The 23,339-nt window shown below is 41.3% G+C and overlaps 1 protein-coding gene across 2 annotated transcripts in view; it reads right to left on the bottom strand.

Annotated features, from left to right (window-relative positions):
• The window catches only part of HECW2 (HECT, C2 and WW domain containing E3 ubiquitin protein ligase 2), a 456,160-nt gene that overhangs the window by 378,306 nt on the left and 54,515 nt on the right, over window positions 1-23,339 (bottom strand). Inside the window, exon 1 of one of the 2 annotated variants that reach the window (XM_089915956.1) lies at window positions 13,485-23,339. This exon is cut by the window's right edge and continues 27,328 nt beyond it. The exons of the other annotated variant lie outside the window; for it this stretch is intronic. The gene's annotated coding sequence lies outside the window, so the exon portion shown is untranslated. The remainder of the gene's footprint in view (window positions 1-13,484) is intronic. 2 annotated transcript variants of the gene reach the window in all.

Genomic DNA, 23,339 nt, shown 5'->3' with positions numbered 1-23,339 from the left:
AACTGCTTGTATGTAGAAAACGTCTAACAGAGATAATTATAAAATATTCTCTTCACAATAATGTTTCAGAAACTTATATATGAATATTAGTAAATCATTTTAACCCAGGCACCATCCACAACATGAAGCTGTACGTGCCAAACTTGGAAGCTCACAGTTAGGGTTTGAGGCAATGCTAAAAGCACTGCAAATGCCAGGAAAACCTTCTCAGAGTATCAAAGTTTACCTAATGTGGAATAATTTAAAACAGTATTTTTATGTTAAAACAAGAGATACGTATAAAATAGAATGCTACATCTGCACGAATATTAAAAACAACGCATTTCAGAGAAACTTCAAACTTGCAGCACAACACTTTGAACTGTACGTCAAGCCCCTGGGGGGTTACAGTTCTCCTAGAAGTATTTAAGTGAAAATTTTTAAGAAACATTAAATGATTTTTATGTCCTGGTTAAAATTTCACAAGCAGTCATGTAAATTAATGCCTAAAGAAAGCTCATGGACATGAAGACTCTCAGGCTTCCATTTTTTAGTATTTCAACATTTAAAAAATATAATGATAAAGATTCCTTAAATTTTTGTTTACAGAGATCATAAAGGTTGAGCGAGTTACTTTCCTCGAAGCTTCATTTTCCTCTTCTAGAAAATGAGTCCCCACAAGCAAGGGCTCAGTAGGTGTTGATGATGAAAGTGATGGTCATTGTATTGATGATGGTATCTTTGATTAATGTTCACCTACATCTCCAAGAGATCATTTAAGCCATTACTTAATATGCCAAATTCTTCCCTCAATAAATATGACACAGACTTTTAAATAAATATCTTTAAATTATCCAATGCATTACCAAGCAATTAAATATTAAGGTAACATTGGTGCCTACAAGACTGGAAATTGACTAATTAATAGAAAACAAAGTCAAATGTAATTTTTTAAATTACATAAAAGCAACTACCACCATCCTGTCCTCTATATGGGAGGTAGAACACGCTCAGCCTCCCCCATTTAAAAACAATTTGTTGCCTGAAGCAACCAAAAGCTAATAGATTTCCAAAGTCAGTGCTGAGAGTCAGTGGCAGAAACACCAGGACTAGAACCCTGGTATCCTGGCATTATAATCCTGGGCTCCACCAACCAGAACATGATGCTCCTTAAAAAAGCAAAACAAAACAAAACAAAAAAGAAGGCTGTTCTATTGTGCACATCCAAGGCATTGTCAACACATCACTGCTTCATTGTTCTGCCCATTCTTCATCAGAGCAGTCACAATTATGTGGTCAGGACTGGTTCTTTTCCTAACTCTAATAAAAGCCAGAGGAGAGAGAATTCCACATCCCTACAACTTTTCATTCTCTAGAACTCCAAATTCACTATTTAAATATTTCATTCAATGACTTGAGTAAAAATGAAAGAGGGCAGTCAAGTATCTGGAAACTGTTGTTTTCTCTAACCTGTATTAGTGAAATGCCCCAAAAACTGTGAAATGAGATTTCACTTATCTGTGCAGGGAGTTATGGTTACCCAGAACTAGAAGACTGATTTGACTAACGAAAGCAATTCTAGCCAAGACACTTTCTAAGGGTTTTCTCAGAAATAGAAATTTTAAAAAAAATCTTTATTGGAGTATAATTGCTTTACAATGGTGTGTTAGTTTCTGCTTTATAACAAAGTGAATCAGTTATACATATACATATGTTCCCATATCTCTTCCTTCTTGCGTCTCCCTCCCACCCTCCCTATCCCACCCCTCTAGGTGGTCACAAAGCACCGAGCTGATCTCCCTGTGCTATGCAGTTGCTTCCCACTAGCTATTTTACATTTGGTAGTGTATATATGTCAATGCCACTCTCTCACTTGTCCCAGCTTACCCTTCCCCCTTCCCCATGTCCTCAAGTCCATTCTCTACGTTTGCATCTTTATTCCTGTCCTGACCCTAGGTTCTTCAGAACCTTTTTTTTTTTTTTTAGATTCCATACATATGTGTTAGCATTGTTTTTCTCTTTCTGACTTACTTCACTCTGTAGGACAGACTCTAGGTCCATCCACTTCACTACAAATAACTCAATTTCGTTTCTTTTTATAGCTGAGTGATATTCCATTGTATATATGTGCCACATCTTCTTTATCCATTCATCTGTCGATGGACACTTAGGTTGCTTCCATGTCCTGGCTACTGTAAATAGAGCTGCAATGAACATTGTGGTACATGACTCTTTTTGTTTGTTTGTTTTGTTTTGTTTTTTTTAACATCTTTATTGGAGTATAATTGCTTTACAATGGTGTGTTAGTTTCTGCTTTATAACAAAGTGAATCAGTTATACATATACATATAACCCCATATCTCTTCCCTCTTGCATCTCCCTCCCTCCCACCCTCCCTATCCCACCCCTCTAGGTGGTCACAAAGCACCGAGCTGATCTCCCTGTGCTATGCAGCTGCTTCCCACTAGCTATCTATTTTACATTTGGTAGTGTATATATGTCCATGCCACTCTCTCACTTTGCATGACTCTTTTTGAATTATGGTTTTCTCAGGGTATATGCCCAGTAATGGGATTGCTGGGTCGTATGGTAGTTCTATTTTTAGTTTTTTAAGGAACCTCCATACTGTTCTCCATAGTGGCTGTATCAATTTACATTCCCACCAACAGTACAAGAGGGTTCCCTTTTCTCCACACCCTCTCCAGCATTTATTGTTTGTAGATTTTTTGATGATAGCCATCAGAAATAGATATTGAATGAGGGTGAAGGTTTTAACCACCAGAAACCACACCACAAGGAATCAATGTTCCTGCACGTAATTAAACACTAACATTTAAGACAAAAGAATTTTCTGAGACTGCCAAAGCAAAACCATCCTACTAAGCACTCAAAGGGCTGTTGGCTTTTGTGGATTCCCCTCATCTGATGCCAGGAGTGATCAAGAACGATAATTTGCAAAGGAAATAGGATAACACAGCCAGGAGGAAAAATACATGTTGCCATCTCTCATCACACTTTGATAAGCGACTAAATTTTGTTTGGTAACAGGAACTCAAATAAGTTGAGTTTTATTTTAAATATTTATTATAAATACATTTAAAGGCATTTTATTATTATTAAAACTGAGCCAAGATACACTCTAGTCCTGCCACTAATTCTCTTTATGATATTGGGCAAGTCATAATCTACTTGAACCTCATTTTTATATCTGTCAAATAAAAATAATAACCCACCATGCCAGGCTCAAAAGGCTAAAAAGGATTAAAAAAATTAATAGGGAAGTATGCTGGGAAAAAACATGTAGATACTAAGAGTTGTTATGAACACATAGCCAGAGCCTTAAGACAATGAGGATGCCTCAGCCATGCTCTCTTTCTCTCTTTATGAGGACTGGAATCCAGATTTGATGACCTAACTTTAACCATGCAGATGAAAAACACTACACTTGGGGATGGTGGAACAACAATCTGGGAAGAACCTGAATGACCATGAAGAGCAATGATGTCCGGCCACCTGTTCTTTCACACTGGAACTGTCAAATGAGAAACAAACATCTCTGCTCTTTTGGCCACTATATTATTGGATTTCTTTGTTACAGTAGCCTACCCTAACTAATACAGTTATTAAAGACCTAAGCACAAAAATGAATCTGTGCAAACCAAATCCCGATTACAGAGCTGTTTCGCTTGGCCCTTACAATGTTCGTCTATACAGTACTTTGTATGTTTGTTTGATTTTTACTTAGATATCAACATTTAAAAATCAGACGATTTCATATAACAATCCAACAGTCTTTAGAAAAAGGGAAAAAATCAGAAGATCTGACAACAATGAATTTTTATTTACAAACGGCAACACTTGGAACTGAATAGACTTGTCCCCTTCAGAGAGGGCATGTGCTATCCAATTCCCCATAACCTCCCACCATTATAACAGGGCTGCTTCATTGAGGTAGTTTTCCTATTCTCAAGCCCTAATAAATATTTGACTTTGCAACCCCTCATTAAATAAACTTCTGGACACTTAAAATTCTTGGGATTCATATAACACTATGAATTTCAGGCCTGGATAGCAACAGATTAAAACGGTTAATTTCTGCCAAACTCTGCTCCATGATGTCCTGCCTATTAACTATATTATATCTAATAGATATCCATCCCTACAGAGTCCATATCACCTCATCCTTTCTCACTTGGATTAGAGCAACAGCCTACTGGCCTCCCAGCCTTCCATCTTGCCTACACATTCATTCAGAGCATTAAAACCAGAACCACCTTTTTAAATTGCAAACTTAATTCCTTTCTTTACGGTGGTTTCACAATTACTTTTGGTTAAATCCTAAACTGCTTAACATAGTTTGTGGAGCTGTCCTGTAATTTACTTTAAAATATAGTGAGATGGTGAAATATATAGTTAATGGCTCAAGTTCTCTAAATCAAGAATTCACTCCTCTTAGCATTGCCAAGACCCTATTGAGGTGTCCACCCTCCTCCAGAAGCTGCTGTAGCAAATCCTGACTGTTCTACGGGAGGAATATAAACTTCAACCTTGCTTGAGCTATTATAATTTGTGGCCTCTTTATTGCAGCACCTGAAATTATAACACTAACTAACACTATAACCAGCGTTTTTCAGTTCCTTAAGTATACCACATTCCCTCTTCCCATGAGCTCTTTGCACATGTTCTTTCAGAATATCCCTAACCTTAAGACCAGCTTCCATTCCCCCGACATGTATTCCAAAAGCAGACTTCTTTCTCACTTTCAGAAACTTTTTGCACAGTGGTTCACTAATTAGTAGAAGGGACACTAGAAACAGTTTTTCACTCATGAAGCGAGTGATCAAGAAAAAAAGAACCTGAGTTCCAGAATGACCTTTCAGAGCAGAGTTGCTTATTCACCCTGGCTTGTTGACCAATTCCAGACAATTTAATGGGAGAAATTAAGTTTCTGCCTTGTTTGAGCTGCCATAATTTGGGGTGGCTTTGTTACAGCAGCTTAGCTTGTACCTTAAAAATGCACTTACCATATTTAATGTTTTTCAGGTCTATGAAAGGAACACGTTCTCTCTCACTTCTGAGTCTTTACACATGCTACTCCTTATACCTGGAATACTCTACCAACTCCTAATGTTAACCAAGCTAACTATTAGTCTCCAGATAGCAGCTTAAAGATCATCTTTTCTGGAGAAATACTCCCTAACTTATGGGTCCATTAGATCCAACAGAAGACCCTGCAGCCCTCTTATCATCACTTCTTATTTACTGCCCTTCATTTTGTCATAGTCTCTTTCCTTAGATGCACTATATGCTCCTTGCGGAGGGGCCACTTCTGATGTGTTTACCGCTGCCCTGGCCGCACCTAGTACTGTGTCTGGCACCTAACATCATGATCCAGGGCACATCACTCCATCTTGGCCACAATGCCGTCTGGAGAGATCTTGTCAATTATCTTGCTATAATCTAGACCTATCTCCATACTTTATTTTACTTACAGTAATACTAACAAAGAGAAGAAAGGGGAGGAGGAAGAAAAAAGGGAAGAACAAAGGAGGAGAGGGAGAGGGAGGAAGAAGGAGAGAATAGTTTGGCAAATTTGGCATGGCTTTGTGAACCCTCCTGACTAGGCTACTCCCCAAAACAACTTGTTTAAAAAATACATTCAAAATACATGGGGGTTGAAAAAAGTTAGATAACTTGTATTTTCTTTAGCTATAATTTTTTTCAGGCCCATAGCATTTAATTTATCCAGTGTGGAAACCAACTGTGTGCCCTCTTACTATCTTTTTACCTTGGATAGAACTTCAGTTGCATCTTACCCATGTTAGTTTGAAGACTAAGACATGATGCTTTGCTAATATGTTTTAATTCTTCCTGGAAACCAGGAATCGGGAGGCTTATCAATCTTTTGGTAAACAAATAACTATAATGTTATGGAAATGTCCAAACTGCGGTCACCTTATCACACACAGAGAAACTGAGAAAGATCCCTACACTGATTGGGAATTAGCAATCAATGACCTCTATTTACTTCCAAAATGCTATGTTTCTAGCACACTAATGTCTATCATTGACACAGCCCTTCCGTAATATGAAGCAGTCTCAATCACCACAGATGAACCTTAGCTTTTAAATGACTTCTAATCACAGCAGCCAAGAGACAATATGTCTCTTTTTTTTTTGGCTTACCTTGTATCTCACTTCCCTTTCCACCCTCCTGGCCTCTCCTTCAATTTGCAGGTTATGAGACAGAAAGGCTCCTATTTCCTACTCTCAGCAAAATCATGTGTATCCTTGTCCATGGCACCGGAAAAGGAATATATAGATGTAATTTCATTCTTGATTTTCCATTAGTAATGTGTTTAATTAGGCACATAGCTCTGTTACTGTCACCTTAAACTAGGCTGCCTTGTTTCTGGCTCAACTTACCTTACTATAAAACAGTATGAGACCAATACTAGATTCCATAATTTAATGAAATGCCTAAGATGAAAGCTTTACAATCTCTTCTATTCTTGCTTTGCATCAAGAACAAGAAATCAAATTTTGCTTTGAGGCTAAAATATAATACTAGCCTTGTGGAAAATGATTATTGTACATAATTTATATCCTCATTCCCGTGAACTATCTAACCCAGTGCATCTGTTATTTTGATATTGTTCATGAGCTATCAGCTGGGCTGGGGATTTTTTTTTTACTGTTGATTTACTGTTGCACCCTATTCCCAGAATTCTGATTTCATTTGTTTTCACTGATAACGTGCATCTGCTAAAAAGTCCCAACTCTGTGTCCTACACAAAATAAGATCAATTGGAAAGTAATATGCATAAATTTTAATATCCAGCTATTTATTGTCCTACTTCCCAGATGTATTTCCGGACCACAGGAAAGGTTCAGTCTGGCTATAAGTGCGTCTTCAGTATGTGCCAGGGCCCCCTGTCCTTGTGCCGTAAAAAATCTTTACTTTGCTTTGTTCTTAAATTATTCAGTTCTTCCCTGCCACACACACTAAACCGCTCATATGTCAGCATTAATAAACAGGAATAAATTATTAGTGGCAACAAGTTCTGAGATCTCAATTCAGTGAGAGTGAAACATCAAGAGGGAATTTGTTACTTTTCTCCTCTTTAAAGAATACACTCAAGGACCATGGAAGAATCTTTTCAGCCTTAGAAGTAAGAAGCTGTGTTGAAATGATGGCTAAATTCTCTTCTATTCTCTTATTCCTCACTCCACCTCCCATACATATCAGAAGAGAGGCTGCATATTCTGGGGAATGTAGGCCAGCTGCTGTGACGCGGGAGGGAGATTAGGGGCTCAGATACATAAATTTTTCAAAGAGCTAAAAGTAGCTCCCAAGAGCCTGCTAACACAAACCCCTGCCTCAGCCTCAGACAGCATTTCCATCGTCAGTCTCTACTTTGAAACAAGATGGTGCTCATTTAGCTTCCTCCAGTGGCTCCACCTGGCTGGGTAGGTTTAACTAGGATGAACAGGTCACTTCTTGTGCATTTCTTGCCTCGAATCATATTAGGGGAAAACCATCTTGCTACAAACCTGAGATACCAAAATCAAATTCTATTTCAACTGCCACAAAGCTCCTCACATTTAAACAGAGAAACTTCTGAAATGGCAAACCCTGAATTAACAAGGCCGCTAACTCCCCGAGGAATGTAGTCTCCTTCAGTCTGTAGGGATTTGTACAACGAAATGACTAATAGAAAATGAATTGTCAATATAACTAAAAAACACTCTTCTTCAACTGCTAAACGAGGTAGCCTCTAAAAAAGCCACATTTTAGGCTTCATTTTTCGCAGCACTCCCATAACGGGGAAAACAGACGTCCCAGTTTGTGAAAATCAGGGCGGCTTTCAGAATGCTGGTAAGGACTCCAATTGAAGAAACACGAAATAAGGATCAGTACTAAAATAAATGCGGGTTGGTACTTACCACCACTGTGAGAAACAGACTGTTTACCATGCTGGTTTTGTTATTTTCTAAGTGCCGCTTCCAACATAATGCATAGGAAAGGACGAGATTTCAAACATATCAATGTTTAGAAATTTTATACTGTTTGACATCAAATTTACCTGCCTCTCGGAGAGGTTAGCTGAGTTTGGTGTAATGCCATGCGTGACATGGTGTAATGCCAGATAAAGAGACTGGCTAAAGGCAAATTATAGGGCAATTTCATTAAAGTCTCAAGCACACAGCACTTACAGCTTATATGTGAGAACACTGCACATCCCCTTACCACATACTTTTTAGGTCTAATGTCTGTGGCAAAGTCAACCCTAAATGTAGCAATTCTGCCCCTCCCCAACCTCACCTATCCTTAATTAGTAGTCACTTTGGAAATGCAGAGATGGCATAAGTTCAAAAGTAGCAGAAGAAAAATTCAAGAAAGCAGAAACAGCTTGGAAGAATAGATCTTAAGGACAAACTACCATAAATTATTTTACGTTGTCGTTTCACTTTTGTCCAGAATGTCTGAAATTGCTCATTTTATTATGATACACTGCCTCAGATGTCATCAGTAAGAGATCTGAGTTAACAAGCACTGCTTGTTAAAAACAAAAATCCAACTGCCTTCAGGGGAATCACTAGACTATGAAGAATTTAATCAGATTGCTTTCCACTCTAACACCTATCAGAGAACAGTTTCAGAGGGAAAAAAATGGATGAATGAGGCTTCATAATTTGGAAGCACTTTAGGACAATCTGGAAAGGTAAAGTGAGCCCTTAGGAATTATATGACATCCTAAAAGCTCAAGCTCTATTTTTCTAAGTGGCCAAGGTTGGATACAGAGAACACATTAAATAAGTCAGCGGTTAACAGATCTCGTGGAAGAGTAACCTGATCTGACATCATTTTGATGCTCCTATAAAATGTATGCGAAGCCTCTGGCTTTGTCCAATTCTGAACTCATTAGTTTTCTTGGTTCACCTAGCTGCATGGTTTGTCACTCTGAACTGTGACAGCCGTGGCAGCTTTCTGAATAAGGAACTACTCTTGGGGTCACAGGACCACATGAGAGAGCTAGACTAGGAAGATCAGAAACGTCACTGGGCACTTGCTTTCCGGAGAATGTGTCTAAACTCATAAATTTTAAAAGCTGGTGTGCTCAGCCTCACAAAACCCCTACTACCTATGTATCTATGCCCCCATCGATTTCCAGAATTCTTCTGTTGATAAGCAAGAAGAGGAGCAACGAGAAAGAATAATTTCTTGATAACCATTAGAGTTTGCCATTTGATGCATACACTCCCACCCAGGACTCATCTCCAGCTTGAAGGGGAAAAGGAGATTATACACCTTGAAAAGTTAAATGGCAAATGATTTTCAGGAGGCGCAAAATCCAATTTCTGGACTAGGAGCTGGGAGCGACAAACCAGATACCTCCAGTCTGCCGAGTGGCCACTGTGCTACATGAATAAACTGAGCATTGATCCAATCAATTCAGAAGCCACTGCAACTCACTGGGTCTTTGACGGCTGCATCAGTGGTGGTGTGGGCGGAAGGCAGCAGCTGTAAATGAACAGGCCCAGAGCTCCCCACACATCACCCATCTCATGCGTGTGGGGCGGCCATCACCCATCTCATAGCTCCATCACCCAACTCCAAACACAGAAGCCAAGAAAGGTGGAACTAGTGAAAAGAAAGGAGAGGACAAAAACCAGCTCCTATTTAATTTTGCCTAAAGTCATTCCAATCAAGGAAGAAGCAAGAAAACTATTCCTCCCTCAATAGCATAGGCCTCCTGCTCCTAGGAAATGACAATTCAGTTACCATATACATGAATCCGCTTCAGTGGAACAACCTGAACACCTCACCACTATAACAGAATTTCCAGGAAAATGTGCTCCTAGACATAAACAAAAACAAAGAAGGGTACTGGGAAAAGCTGTTGGGAATGTAAGAATGTGCTGTGTATTTATGGGGACAGGTTTAGATGTGGGAATATTGAAAGGCTGTGGGTGGAAGGCAATAGATCCAAGAGAAATTCAAACATCCAACCTAGAGACAGCTAGCTCAATCCAAAGATTTAAAATTCGACTGAAGCTGAGATCAGGAGGTGGCAGAGTTCTTGGCCTACGAAGCAGACCAGACAGGACACAGATGATCGTAATTATGGAAAAGCTTCTCATAAAACCAGGGGCAGCCTGAACCAGGGCGGAGAACCAGGCTGAGATGTGGCTGAACAGCACTCAGTAGAAAGACTGACAGACAGAGACGGTCAAGAGCTCCAGTTGTTCCTCTGCCTTATAAAGATCCTTTCCTGGCATCCTTCCCACCCCCTTCCCACAAAGTGACCTGTCTGAGTGCATCTCAACTGCTCATGAGAACGACAAACAAGGGAGATGAGAAAGGAGAGAGTGGCTGTCAAATTTTAGAATATCTATGAATACTGGGGGAGCTTGTTAAAAATTAAGAATCCCAGGCCCCACCCCCAAGAGATTCTGATACAGGCACTTCTAAGCAGTTCTAGTTACAGGCAATAAAAAAGCAGCACAGCAGCCTCACATTCATTCCGGCAATGTAAAAGGTACCCACACACTCAACAATCCTTGGAAAGATTACTGCAAAGCTCTACAAAACGGCCCACCTTACCTTTAGGGGAGAGCCATGGCTCCAACTTGGATCACTCCTCTACTAGGCAATCACCTCGTAGCTCAGTTAATCACAGAATTAGTCAGTGCCCCTCCACCCTCAACCTTGAACAATAAAAAAAAAAGTTTCTGAAAACTTTGAGTTTGTAAAACTATACGAGGGTATCATGAGCTAACATGTTCTGACACTTTTGTTTTAACTTGTGTGAGTTTTACTCCCAGGTCCCTTCGTTTTTATATGAAGAACAGCCCTGGTAATATGAGAGAGAACAGAGGCCAGCTTGCCAGCCTCTCATCAAAGCTTACCAGAAGGAAAAGCTTAGTAACTTGCCTGGGTACCAGCTGTTGCCTCTATACCAAGTCAGCCCACTGCCACGGCAGTTTCCTTGGAGCTGAAATACTCTTTGAAAGTGAGAAAAATATCTCTGAACAAAGAAACCAAGTCCTCCCACAGTGAGAAGTAGTAGTCTGAAAAGGAAGACCCTATTCAATTTTATTAGTCCTAAAAGCAAGGAACTATTGCCCAAATGGCATGAATATTGGCAGAAGTCCAAGAAGTACCCTGGAGTCTCAAGCTGAGACTAAATGGATTGTTAGAAAAACTCTGAACATTCCTAAGTTCTTGTCTGAGGAGCTCAACCACTGTAGGACCTCGGGTGAATCACTTAACCTCTGAGGCTCATTCTACAAACGTGTAAAGTGAGGTAACACTCCCTGCCATCCCTCCACATAGGAAGTGGTGTGGCTTGAATGACAGAAAACACGCAAGAGCTGTCTGTAAAATGTTAGTCAACAAACAAGCATTTTCAACATATTTTTATCACCATGATTGTTATTCAAGACTTTTAAAAATCGAAAAAGCAACTATTTGCTCTATCCGTTAACTGTCTGCTTTGCTCATTAGTCTTTAAGTTACAAGCTAACCTGTAAGCGCCAATGAAACTGCTCGGTACACAGTAATCAACTATAGCAGGGGAGGAATATTTGTGCCTCAGGTACCTAAATCTCAAATACCACCTTCTCTTAGCATACATTTTCCTGAAACAAAGAATAAAAATAAATATGAGGAAGTGCAATATTTTTCATCATTACACTTGCTCCATGGAATGATCACACAAAGAAACAACTGGTCACCCTAGTTATATGACAGAGGGTATCAGGAACCAGAAAGAAAAAAGAAAACTTGGAAATTTTTAGCATTGTAGCAAGAAACTACATAAAATTATCTTCAGCTCATCTGTGCCCTTCCATCCCTCAGTATCTTTATATTAAAAACGCTCTTAGCAACCTCCTCTAACCCAAACTTCACTTAACCAAGCACCTCAAACAGCCAAAGCACCTCATTTCCTCCGTAAAACATACTGAGTGATGGATGCCCTTGGACCTCCTGGGGGACTGCCCTCCAGGGGGCCTGTGTGCCTCTGTTCTGACCAGTTGAGTTGTGCACCCCCAAAAGCCAAGTGTGTTTTTTCCTTACCCGTTTATGCCAGTTCTACTTGCCATTATAACTATATAATTTAATTAAATATTACATAAACCACAGAAATGCAAGGCCAAAAAGAAAGACTGATTGTATCTATGGAAACCAAGTTAAATGCTTTAGAAAGATTTGGTAAAGGCAAGTAACTAAAAATATTTCTGTCAAATTAAGAATGAGCAAAGGATTGGGGGAAATCTTAAAATTCTAGAATTTCTCACTCAGACTGCTTCACAAGAGTCTCTAAGTACGTTCTCCAGTGAAGAAACTGGAACAGGAAAGCATGGAGGAATCACTGTGGGCGCAGCTTATGCAAGAAAGCCTGTGAGGAACTGCAATATACTGGAAGGTGGCGTTTCAGTGATTCTTATTTTTTCTTTGTACCTTTCCATATTTTCCAAATTCTAGTAATCAAATATTCCTATAGTCAGAAACTATTTTAGACATTAATAGTTAAATACAAATTTACAAGTGAAAAGTGTTACAAATTAAGATGCACATAACTTCCTGGAATTTAAATTTAAGGTACATTTTAATAATCAACCCAAAAAGATAAGTCTAGAAATGTTGTGATACATTTTTCATGTATGTATAAATGTGCATAAAAAGAAGTTATATACCCAACATAAAATGCTCTACACAAAGGTGAACTATTAATATTACTGTTGACAGCGCAGGTGATGACAGAAATTGAACTTCTATGTTGCTCTCCTCCTCAGTATTTAATTCACCTTTGTGCGCTGCCCTTCATATTCTAAGACACTGTTAGTAATGTTTCTTCAGAAAGACAGGTATATTGGTAACAAAATATCTGGAAAGCCTTAGGCAGACCTTAACCATGGCATTCAACCCATCTACCACCCAGGCAGCCCCGTGCCCCCAGATTTCAGGACTCTGCTAGGCAAAGGAGAGCCAAAGATCAAGGGGGCAAAAACAGCTCTCAAAGCAGGCACCAGAGACACTGCAGCCAGCCTGAAAGGAAAGAGACTGATTTTCCTCAAAAGAACTGGCACAGCTCCATCAAAGCAAGACCAGAAGAACAGCCTTGCTCCTTGCCCAAGCCCTAACACAGGCGAGGCCTCCAGCCCCATCCCCGGAAGGATGAATTACCCAACTAGAGTTGGCCACCCTCCAGAGCCTCATGGGACCTTGAAAAACCAGATGAAAATGTTTACCATCTGGGGCAGGCAAGAGTGGTTAGTGAAGAAGTTCCATTTGTCCCTGAGCTGAAGAACAGGAGTTCTTCACTGTTATAGGGACAGGAAGGGGAGAAACAGGGAGATGCTAGGCCTGAACAGCCACCACCCCCTTCTCTCCCGGCTTACACACCAACTCCCCCTCAGCCTCGCCCCTCCTCTCCCCTCTGACAGCTCCAGCTAACAAACCCCCAGAAAGTCTCAGCCCACCGCTGCAAAATTACCTCATGATTCCACAGGTACCATTTCTGGAAATGATTTCCGTCCAGAGTCATATTTGCACAGCATGAAGTAGGAGCTGGAAAAATAATAGTGCTACTTCTCCAAGAGCAAGTCAAAGCAGAGGTCCCTAGAGAGTATTTATGTTACATACAAAGCGGCTGGATGACAGGTCTGATCTGGTGTGGCAATTCCAGTCTTCCTGCTGCCGTGCCCTTTTTTAAAATTGGCATGCCACACACACAGTGTGGTAAATGGTGTGGGAATTCACAAGAAAAAAGCAAGGGAAAACAGCAAGGGAAAGGAGACCTCCACGGGGTCTCACACTGGTCTCACAGCCTTTGCCCAAGTCCAGACTTTGCCTCTCAGTCTGGAAGCCTTCGGAGCCTGATTTCTTGGTTGCCACATTCAGAGCAGGCCCTTCTCTCAGGGGCAAATTCACCTTATTGTAACTCATAAGATCCACATGTGTGTCTGTGCGTGGGTGTATGTGTGTGAACACATACCCACAGAGAATGCCAGTGTATTAATTTACAGGGAAAACTCTGTCAAGGCGCCTGGAAACAATTAACATGGAGGCAAATGCATTTTCTTCCTTACAGACACATCACATGGAAATCAAATAATAGAACAACAGAGGAAGACTGCCATCTCTGCCTATCCAAATCCATTACTCTTTACTCTGAAAATTTTACTTCTGAGAATGACTCGCCCTCCATTAAATCTATGGTTTAGATGGTTGGGTGGGCACATGTCCCAGGTCTGGCCAGTCATGGGGCTGAAACTGCCCCAGCAATTGTTAGGTTTGCTAAACCATGAGGATATGAGCTGGGAGATGCAGAGAGCCACCCCAAGGACAGAGCACTGACTGAAGATGAACCCAACAGGTGAGCCAAACAAAGAGGTGGAAAGAGACATTGCCTGACAATATCGTTAAACGTCAGAGTCAACCAGGATCCTCCTTGAACTTCTCATTTATTGGAAACAATGAATTCCCTCCTTTGCTTGAGCCACTTTGAGGTGGATTTCTATCTCTCACAAGCAACAAGAAGTCCTGATTAATACATAAGAGTTCTGACAGAGGAAATGGAATTGGACTAAGAAGAGTTTATCATATGACTTGAATATTCAATCAGCATTCATTTAAAGTAGTTTAATGCATTGTGTCTACACCAGGGCAGGCCAGGGCTCATCCTGGTCATCCGTCTGTCCTTTTGACACCTGACTAACCTCACTTGCACTGACACATTCTCTTTCAAACCATGCTCATATGGCTAATCCACCTGGCAGGTCTGCAGTCATTCTGTCTCTGCTCCATTTAACTCTCAGAGGACAATCATATATCCCTAGTTCCCAAGTCCTTAAGGTGACGCATCACTGGATCCCAAGAACTGAGAGTAATAGAAAACCACTTAATAGATTGTTAACTTCTGTGGTACCCAAGAGAACTCATAAATCCTCCAGGTTAAGTGGTATGGATTCCTTCCAGTGAGTTCTAGCGTCAAAAAATCATTTACTGTAGCAAAACTACATAGTCAACGGTTTCCAATTATCAGGATACATCGATGATATTTTCAATTAAGGTGAACACATAGTTCTTATACTTTGATTAAGGTGGGTTCTTTAAATCCACATTGTTTTAGTTACAAGGAGTTGTTTATGCTTAATTCTATAAGAAGTTCACAGGACAAGACAGAAGTGTGTATCTTTGTACGTTTAGCTCCTCTTATAGCTATTTTTATGCAAATAAAGGCTGCAGTGTATTACTTCCTCCACTCAGACACAAATCCTGTCTGTGGTTAGATTCTCTGAGGGCCTCCCCCTAGTGCCACTTCCCAGTTCCTTGTCCTAGTTAATCAATGCCTTAGAGAGAAGCAAACAGTTGTTTTCTCCTCAAGCTGTTATCATTTGTTTACATGTCTCCCCCACTAAACTCAGCTCTTTGGATGACTTCATGACTAGTCTAGCACTGTGTCTAGCAGATGCTCTATAAACATTAGTTGAGTGGATTTTACACTTGTCAGATTTTTACCAGAATATCTGGTTTGTGACCTTTATGTCACTATTCAGTTTCAAGCATCAAGGAAAGTATTGGAGAGGAGTCTTAGAAGCTTGGTGTCTGCCCTCCCTTCAGGAACAGGGTCCAGATACAGTTTCTTGTGAGCAAGCATTCAACCTTTGTAAAATTTATCCTGCAACCCTGGCTACAACTATCTGGACCAGGGTTTGGTGCCTGACCTAAAGATGTCAGCTCCAGACCGGACATGAGAAAGACCACTGGCCTACAAGGTGGCCAGCCATGAAAGCTCAACCCCAGGAGGGATAACATGTACTGAACAGTGATCGAGCAACTCAATAAGATCCTTTCTCAGGGTATTTGAATGCAACTTGTACAGAGAAAGTTGTCATATAATAGAAAGGCAGGCACACACACACACACACACACACACACACACCAAAAAAAAAAATCTGGAGAAAATAGAAACAAACTCTAAAACAGGAAACGCCAGGAATAATCAAAAGCTCTGAGGACTCTAGGCAAAAGGAAGTATCTAGGACTGAAGAGAAAGAGAGAAGAAGACAACACAGCAAGAAGCTAAGTATCAGGAAAGTACTACAACTACTACTATGTGGTCTGAAATTTCCTTTACAATATAGTTGGAAGACCCAATTAATCAAAAGGCCACATTAAAAGACAGTTACTGTTAAGTTTTCCAACCATCTTTACCTCCACTCAAGAGCTGAGGTTGTCTGCTATCAAAATAGACATTAGAGGGCTTCCCTGGTGGCGCAGTGGTTGAGAGTCCGCCTGCCGATGCAGGGGACACGGGTTCGTGCCCCAGTCCGTGAGGATCCCGCGTGCCGCGGAGCGGCTGGGCCCGTGGGCCATGGCCGCTGGGCCTGCGCGTCCGGAGCCTGTGCTCCGCAACGGGAGAGGCTGCGGCAGTGAGAGGCCCGCGTACCGCAAACAAACAAACAAAAAAAATAGACATTAGAAATCGGGTTTTGTTGTTGAAATTTAAGATGTTCAAGACTTGTGAACTGGCTAGAAATACTTCAGGGGCACCCCACAATTCCATGAAGGGGTGTAACCTAGCACACTCACAAGGCTGGACTCAGAAACCCGGCCCCGGCTGGATTCTGCACTGAGGCACAGTTTATCTGGAAGACTGTGGTTGCCCAATGCTAACTCTAAGTTTAACTGAATCCTGCCTCTACAATATTATCATGTTTTCCTCAAGTGAACCTCTTAAGCAAAGGGAGGGACACCAAAAAAGGCAGAGACATAGACCTTATTAAAGCTACAAAATAGGCTGTAGATGTATTTTTATGCCCTCTCACAAATTAACATTTGCTTTCATATCTGGGAGCGGGGCCACCGGTGGGAGACCTATAGCCCTCACCTACCTCTACTGGGGTATATTAGTTGGGGGTATAGAGTCAGGTGGTATTACACCGAAACTGAAAAGAAAAGTGGCTTGAACAAGAGACATATTCATGTCTTCACATTTAACAGTCCAGAGGTAACCAGGCCAGGCAGGAATAGTGTCCACTTCTAATTCCAGATGGCTATTTCAAGTCTCAGCATATCCCAGTCAGCAAGAAGGAGAAAAAGAAATGGAGGGCACATCCTTACCCCATCGGCCAGAATTTGTCACATGATCATGCCTAGCTTCAAGGGCAGCAAAGAAACTAATCTCTACACCAGCAACTGGGTGGAATTGTACTGCTGTACATCATGTTGTACATCATTTGGGGGTCTCCTTCCCTGTGCATCTCTCATCACCTGACGGAACTTGAGTGAGGTCTGTTCTTCATGGTAGGGATGACTTTAATACAGGAATTCAACTCATTGCTTAAATAACACCAAAAACAAATCCACTATGAAGTCATTACAGAAAACAGACAGATGTTTACAAAAAGAGAAAAGGCAAAAAATAGTCAATGCTCTGACAGATAATTAGATAACTGTTATATTAAACAAAAGCTGGATGACCTGAGACTAAAACACATCTGTCCCGAGCCTTCTTCAATCACTTTAATTAGAGATTCTGAGTCACTTGGGAAAAGTAGCTGTCCCTGCTCTACTTTGAAAGGCCCCAGAACAGGTCATTGTGATAAGTAAAGCCACCGATTAAAACATAGAGTCCTTATTAGTTTTCCAAACTGTATTTGTATTTGTTAGGACTGCTGTAATAAATACCACAAACTGGGTGTCTTAAGCCACAGAAATATAATGTCTCACAGTGCCGGAGGCCAAAAATCCACAGTCAAGGTAAGGGGTTGGCTGGATCAGTGCCTTCTGAGGGCCGTGAGGGAGAATCTGTTCCCGGCCTCTCTCCTTGGCTTGTATTGTAGTTGGCCATCTTCCTCTTATGCCTCTTCACAACATCTTCCCTCCAAGTGTGTCTCTGTGTTGAAATTTCCTATTCTTACAAGGACACCATCCAAACTGGATTACGGTCCACCTTAATCACCTCATTTTAACTTGTGAAGACACTATTTGCAAATAAGGTCACACTCCGAGGAACTGGGGGATTAGGACTTCAATATACGCATTTAAGGGGGGGACATGATTCAACCCATAACACAAACTTAGAAGCCCTTTAAATCTGAAACCATACTTTACTATAGTAGTCATTATATCCTTTCTAAAGGCTTTTTACTGGAAAATATAACAGATAAAGAAAATGCATAAGACATAAATATGCAGTGTAACAAATAATTCTAAAGCAAGCACCTGTGTAATTGCCATTTGGGTCAAAACAGAACACTGTCAGTAGCCAGGAGCCCCTTCCCGATCACAAATCCTTCCTTCCTCTAGCAGGTATCACTATCGTTACTTTTAGGAAAATGACTTTCTCTTTCCTTCATAGTTTTACACTTCTGAATACATACCAAAAGAGTATAGCTCTGTTTTACACGTTTTTGAACTGGATCTGAGTGGAATTATGTTGTAAGATATTATTTGGAATCTTCTATCCCTTAACATGTTTGTAAGATTTAGCCATATATTTACATTTTAATGGTTCCAAAGAATACTTCATTAACCTAAATCCAATTTTGCCAGTCAAAACTATATTTTCTCCGATTTTTACCATTCTGCACTTTTAACATCTGAATATCCTTCAATGTCTACAGCAAAATCATATCTATAGAGGACTTCCCTGATGGCAGAGTGGTTAAGAATCCGCCTGCCAATGCAGGGGACTGTGGTTCGATCCCGAGTCCAGGAAGATCCCACATGCTGCGGAGCAACTACCAAAGCCCGTGTGCCACAACGACTGAGCCTGCACTCTAGAGCTCATGAGCCACAACTACTGAAGTCCGTGCGCCTAGAGCTCATGCTCCACAGCAAGAGAAGCCACCGCAGGAGAAGCCCACACACCGCAAAGAAGAGTAGCCCCCGCTCGCCGCAACTAAAGAAAGCCCACGTGCAGCAACGAAGACCCAACACAGCCAAAAATAAATTAATTAAATCCCGTCTTTATTTCTTCAGCCTTAAAAAGCATTGTGGTAAAATATACATAAATCTAAAACATTTTAACCATTTTTATGTGTACCATCAGTGGCATTAAGTAAATCTGTGCAACCATCACCACTATCCATGACCAGAATGTTTTCATCACCCCAGACAGAAATTTTCTATCCTCTAAACAATAACTTCCCATCACCCTAACCCAAGGGGCCGCTCTGAAAAGGCTTGCTCTGGAGGGAAGCCCCTCCTCAGGGCCCTGCCTTTCCCCAGGACCCAGCACCCCACTCGGCTGTCACCCGTCAGACACAACACCAAAATGCAGGCCCCAGCAGCAGCCCCTTCCCTTTCACTCATTTAAAGCCAAGGACAAGTTAAGCAATTATGTGCTTCTTTAACCTCCTCTCTCAATACCGCACCTTCAAAATGAAAAAAAGGGATGTAGACAATTGCATGTGATGCAGTATCCTTGACGGGATACTGACACAGAAGAAACACACTGGGAAAAAACTAAGAAAACCTGAACAAACTATGGACTCTAGTTAACAATAATGTATCAATACCGTATTATCAATTGTTGCAAATGTACCACTAATGTAAGATGTTAATAATAAAGGAAGTAGCTTCAAGATGGCGGAAGAGTAAGACACGGAGATCACCTTCCTCCCCACAAATACTTCAGAAATACATCTACATGTGGGACCTGCACCAGTGGGAGGGAGCTGTGGAGGAGGAAAGGTTTCCACACACTAGGAAGCCCCTTCGCGGGCGGAGACTGCGGGTGGCGGATGGGGGAAGCTTCGGAGCCACGGAAGAGAGCACAGCGACAGGGGTGCGGAGGGCAAAGCAGAGAGATTCACGCACAGAGGGTCAGGGCCGACCGGCACTCACCAGCCTGAGAGGCTTGTCTGCTCACCCGCCGGGACGGGCAAGGGCTGGGAACTGAGGCTCGGGCTTCGGAGGTCGGACCCCAGGGAGAGGACTGGGGTTGGTGGCGTGAACACAGCCTGAAGGGGCTAGTGCGCCACGGCTAGCTGGAACAGAGTCCAGGAAAAGGTCTGGACCTGCCGGAGAGGCAAGAGACTTGTTCTTGCCTCTTTGCTTCCTGGTGCGCGAGGAGAGGGGATTCAGAGCGCCGCTTAAAGGAGCTCCAGAGACTGGCGCGAGCCGCGGCTATCAGCGCGGACCGCAGAGATGGGCATGAGATGCTAAGGCTGCTGCTGCCACCACCAAGAAGCCTGTGTGCGAGCACAGGTCACTATCCACACCTCCCCTCCGGGAAGCCTGTGCAGCCCGCCACTGCCAGGGTCCCGGGATCCAGGGACAACTTCCCCGGGAGAACGCAAAGGGCAACTCAGGCTGGTGCAACGTCACGCTGGCCTCTGCCGCCGCAGGCTCGCCCCGCACTCCGTGCCCCTCCCTCCCCCCGGCATGAGTGAGCCAGAGCCCCTGAATCAGCGGCTCCTTTAACCCTGTCCTGTCTGAGCAAAAAACAGACGCCCTCCAGCGACCTACACGCAGAGGCAGGGCCAGATCCAAAGCTGAGCCCCGGGAGCTGTGAGAACAAAGAAGAGAAAGGGAAATCTCTCCCAGCAGCCTCAGGAGCAGCGGATTAAATCTCCATAATCAACTTGATATACCCTGCATCGGTGGAATACCTGAATAGACAACGAATCATCCCAAATTGAGGAGGTGGACTTTGGGAGCAAAGATATATATATATAAATATATATATACATATATTTTTTTTTCCCTGTTTCTTTTTGTGAGTGTGTATGTGTATGATTTTGTGTGTGATTTTGTCTGTATAGCTTTGCTTTCACCATTTGTCCTAGGATTCTGTCTGTCCGTTTTTTTTTATTACTTTAAAAAAATTTTTCTTAATAATTATTTTTTATTTTAATAACTTTATTTTACTTTAGTTTAGTTTTTTTATATTATCTTCTTCCTTTCTTTCTTTCTTTCATTTTCTCCCTTTTATTCTGAGCCATGTGGATGAAAGGCTCTTGGTGCTCCAGCCAGGCATCAGGGCTGTGCCTCTGATGTGGGAGAGCCAAGTTCAGGACCCTGGTCCACAAGAGACCTCCCAGTTCCACATAATAACAAACGGCAAAAATCTCCCAGAGGTCTCCATCTCAGAGCCACGACCCAGCTTCACTCAATGCAGCAAGCTACAGTGCTGGACACCCTAGGCCAAACAACCAGCAAGAGAGGAACACAACCCCATCCATTAGCACAGAGGCTGCCTAAAATCATAATAAGGCCACAGACACTGCAAAACAAACCACCAGAAGTGGACCTGGCCACCAGAAATACGAGATCCAGCCTCATCCACCAGAACACAGGCACTAGTCCCCTCCACCAGGAAGCCTACACAACCAACTGAACCAACCTTAGCCACTGGGGACAGACACCAATAAACAATGGGAACTACGAACCTGCAGCCTGCGAAAAGGAGACCCCACACAGTAAGTTAAGCAAAAGGAGAAGACAGAAAAACACACAGCAGATGAAGGAGCAAGGCAAAAACCCACCAGACCTAACAAATGAAGAGGAAATAGGCAGTCTACCTGAAAAAGAATTCAGAATAATGATAGTAAAGATGATCCAAAATCTTGGAAAGAGACGTTTAACAAGGACCTAGAAGAACTAAAGAGCAAACAAACAATGATGAACAACACAATAAAAGAAATTAAAAATTCTCCAGAAGGGATCAATAGCAGAATAACTGAGGCAGAAGAACGGATAAGTGACCTGGAAGATAAAAGAGTGGAAATAACTACTGCAGAGCAGAAGAAAGAAAAAAGAATGAAAAGAATTGAGGACAGTCTCAGAGACCTCTGAGACAACATTAAACACACCAACATTCAAATTATAGGGGTCCCAGAAGAAGAATAGAAAAAGAAAGGGACTGAGAAAATATTTGAAAAGATTATAGTTGAAAATTTCCCTAATATGGGAAAGGAAACAGTTAATCAAGTCCAGGAAGCACAGAGAGTCCCATACAGCATAAATCCAAGGAGAAATATGCCAAGACACATATTAATCAAACTATCAAAATTTAAATACAAAGAAAAAAATATTAAAAGCAGCAAGGGAAAAACAACAAATAACACACAAGGGAATGCCCATAAGGTTAACAGCTGATCTTTCAGTAGAAACTCTGCAAGCCAGAAGGGAGTAGCAGGACATATTTAAACTGATGAAGGAGAAAAGACTACAACCAAGATTACTCTACCCAGCAAGGATCTCATTCAGATTTGATGGAGAAACTAAAACCTTCACAAACAATCAAAAGCTAAGAGAATTCAGCACCACCAAACCAGCTTTACAACAAATGCTAAAGGAGCTGCTATAGGCAGGAAACACAAGAGAAGGAAAAGAGCTACAGTAACAAACTCAAAACAGTTAAGAAAATGGTAATAGGAACATACATATTGATAATTACCTTAAATGTAAATGGATTAAATGCTCCAACCCAAAGACACAGACTGGCTGAATGAATACAAAAACAAGACCCATATATATGCTATCTACAAGAGACCCACTTCAGACCTAGGGGCACATACAGACTGAAAGTGAGGGGATGGAAAAAGATATTCCATGCAAATGGAAATCAAAGGAAAGCTGGAGTAGCAATTCTCATATCAGACAAAATAGACTTTAAAATAAAGACTATTACAAGAGACAAGGAAGGACACTACATAATGATCAAGGGATTGATCCAAGAAGAAGATATAACAATTGTAAATATTTATGCACCCAACATAGGAGCACCTCAATACATAGGGCAAATACTAACAGCCATAAAAGGGGAAATCTACAGTAACACATTCATAGTAGGGGACTTTAACACACCATTTTCACCAATGGACAGATCATCCAAAATGAAAATAAATAAGGAAACACAAGCTTTAAATGATACATTAAACAAGATGGACTTAATTGATATTTATAGGACATTTCATCCAAAAACAACAGAATACACATTCTTCTCAAGTGCTTATGGAAAATTCTCCAGGATAGATCATATCTTGGGTCACAAATCAAGCCTTGGTAAATTTAAGAAAATTGAAATTGTATCAAGTATCTCTTCGGACCACAACGCTATGAAATTAGATATCAATTACAGGAAAAAGTCTGTAAAAAATACAAACACATGGACGCTAAACAACACACTACTTAATAACCAAGAGATCACTGAAGAAATCAAAGAGGAATTCAAAAAATACCTAGAAACGAATGACAATGAAAACGCGACGACCCAAAACCTATGGGATGCAGCAAAAGCAGTTCTAAGCGGGAAGTTTATAGTAATACAATCCTACCTCAAGAAACAAGAAACATCTCAAATAAACAACCTAACCTTACACCTAAAGCAATT

The sequence above is a fragment of the Delphinapterus leucas genome, chromosome 8 (genome assembly GCF_059928025.1).
Source record: "Delphinapterus leucas isolate spDelLeu-1000000601 "Yukka" chromosome 8, BTC_Dleu_Yukka2, whole genome shotgun sequence".
Classification (NCBI taxonomy): Eukaryota; Metazoa; Chordata; class Mammalia; order Artiodactyla; family Monodontidae; genus Delphinapterus; species Delphinapterus leucas.
Note: the sequence above shows the minus strand (reverse complement) of the source record. Positions and strands in the feature narration are given on the sequence as shown.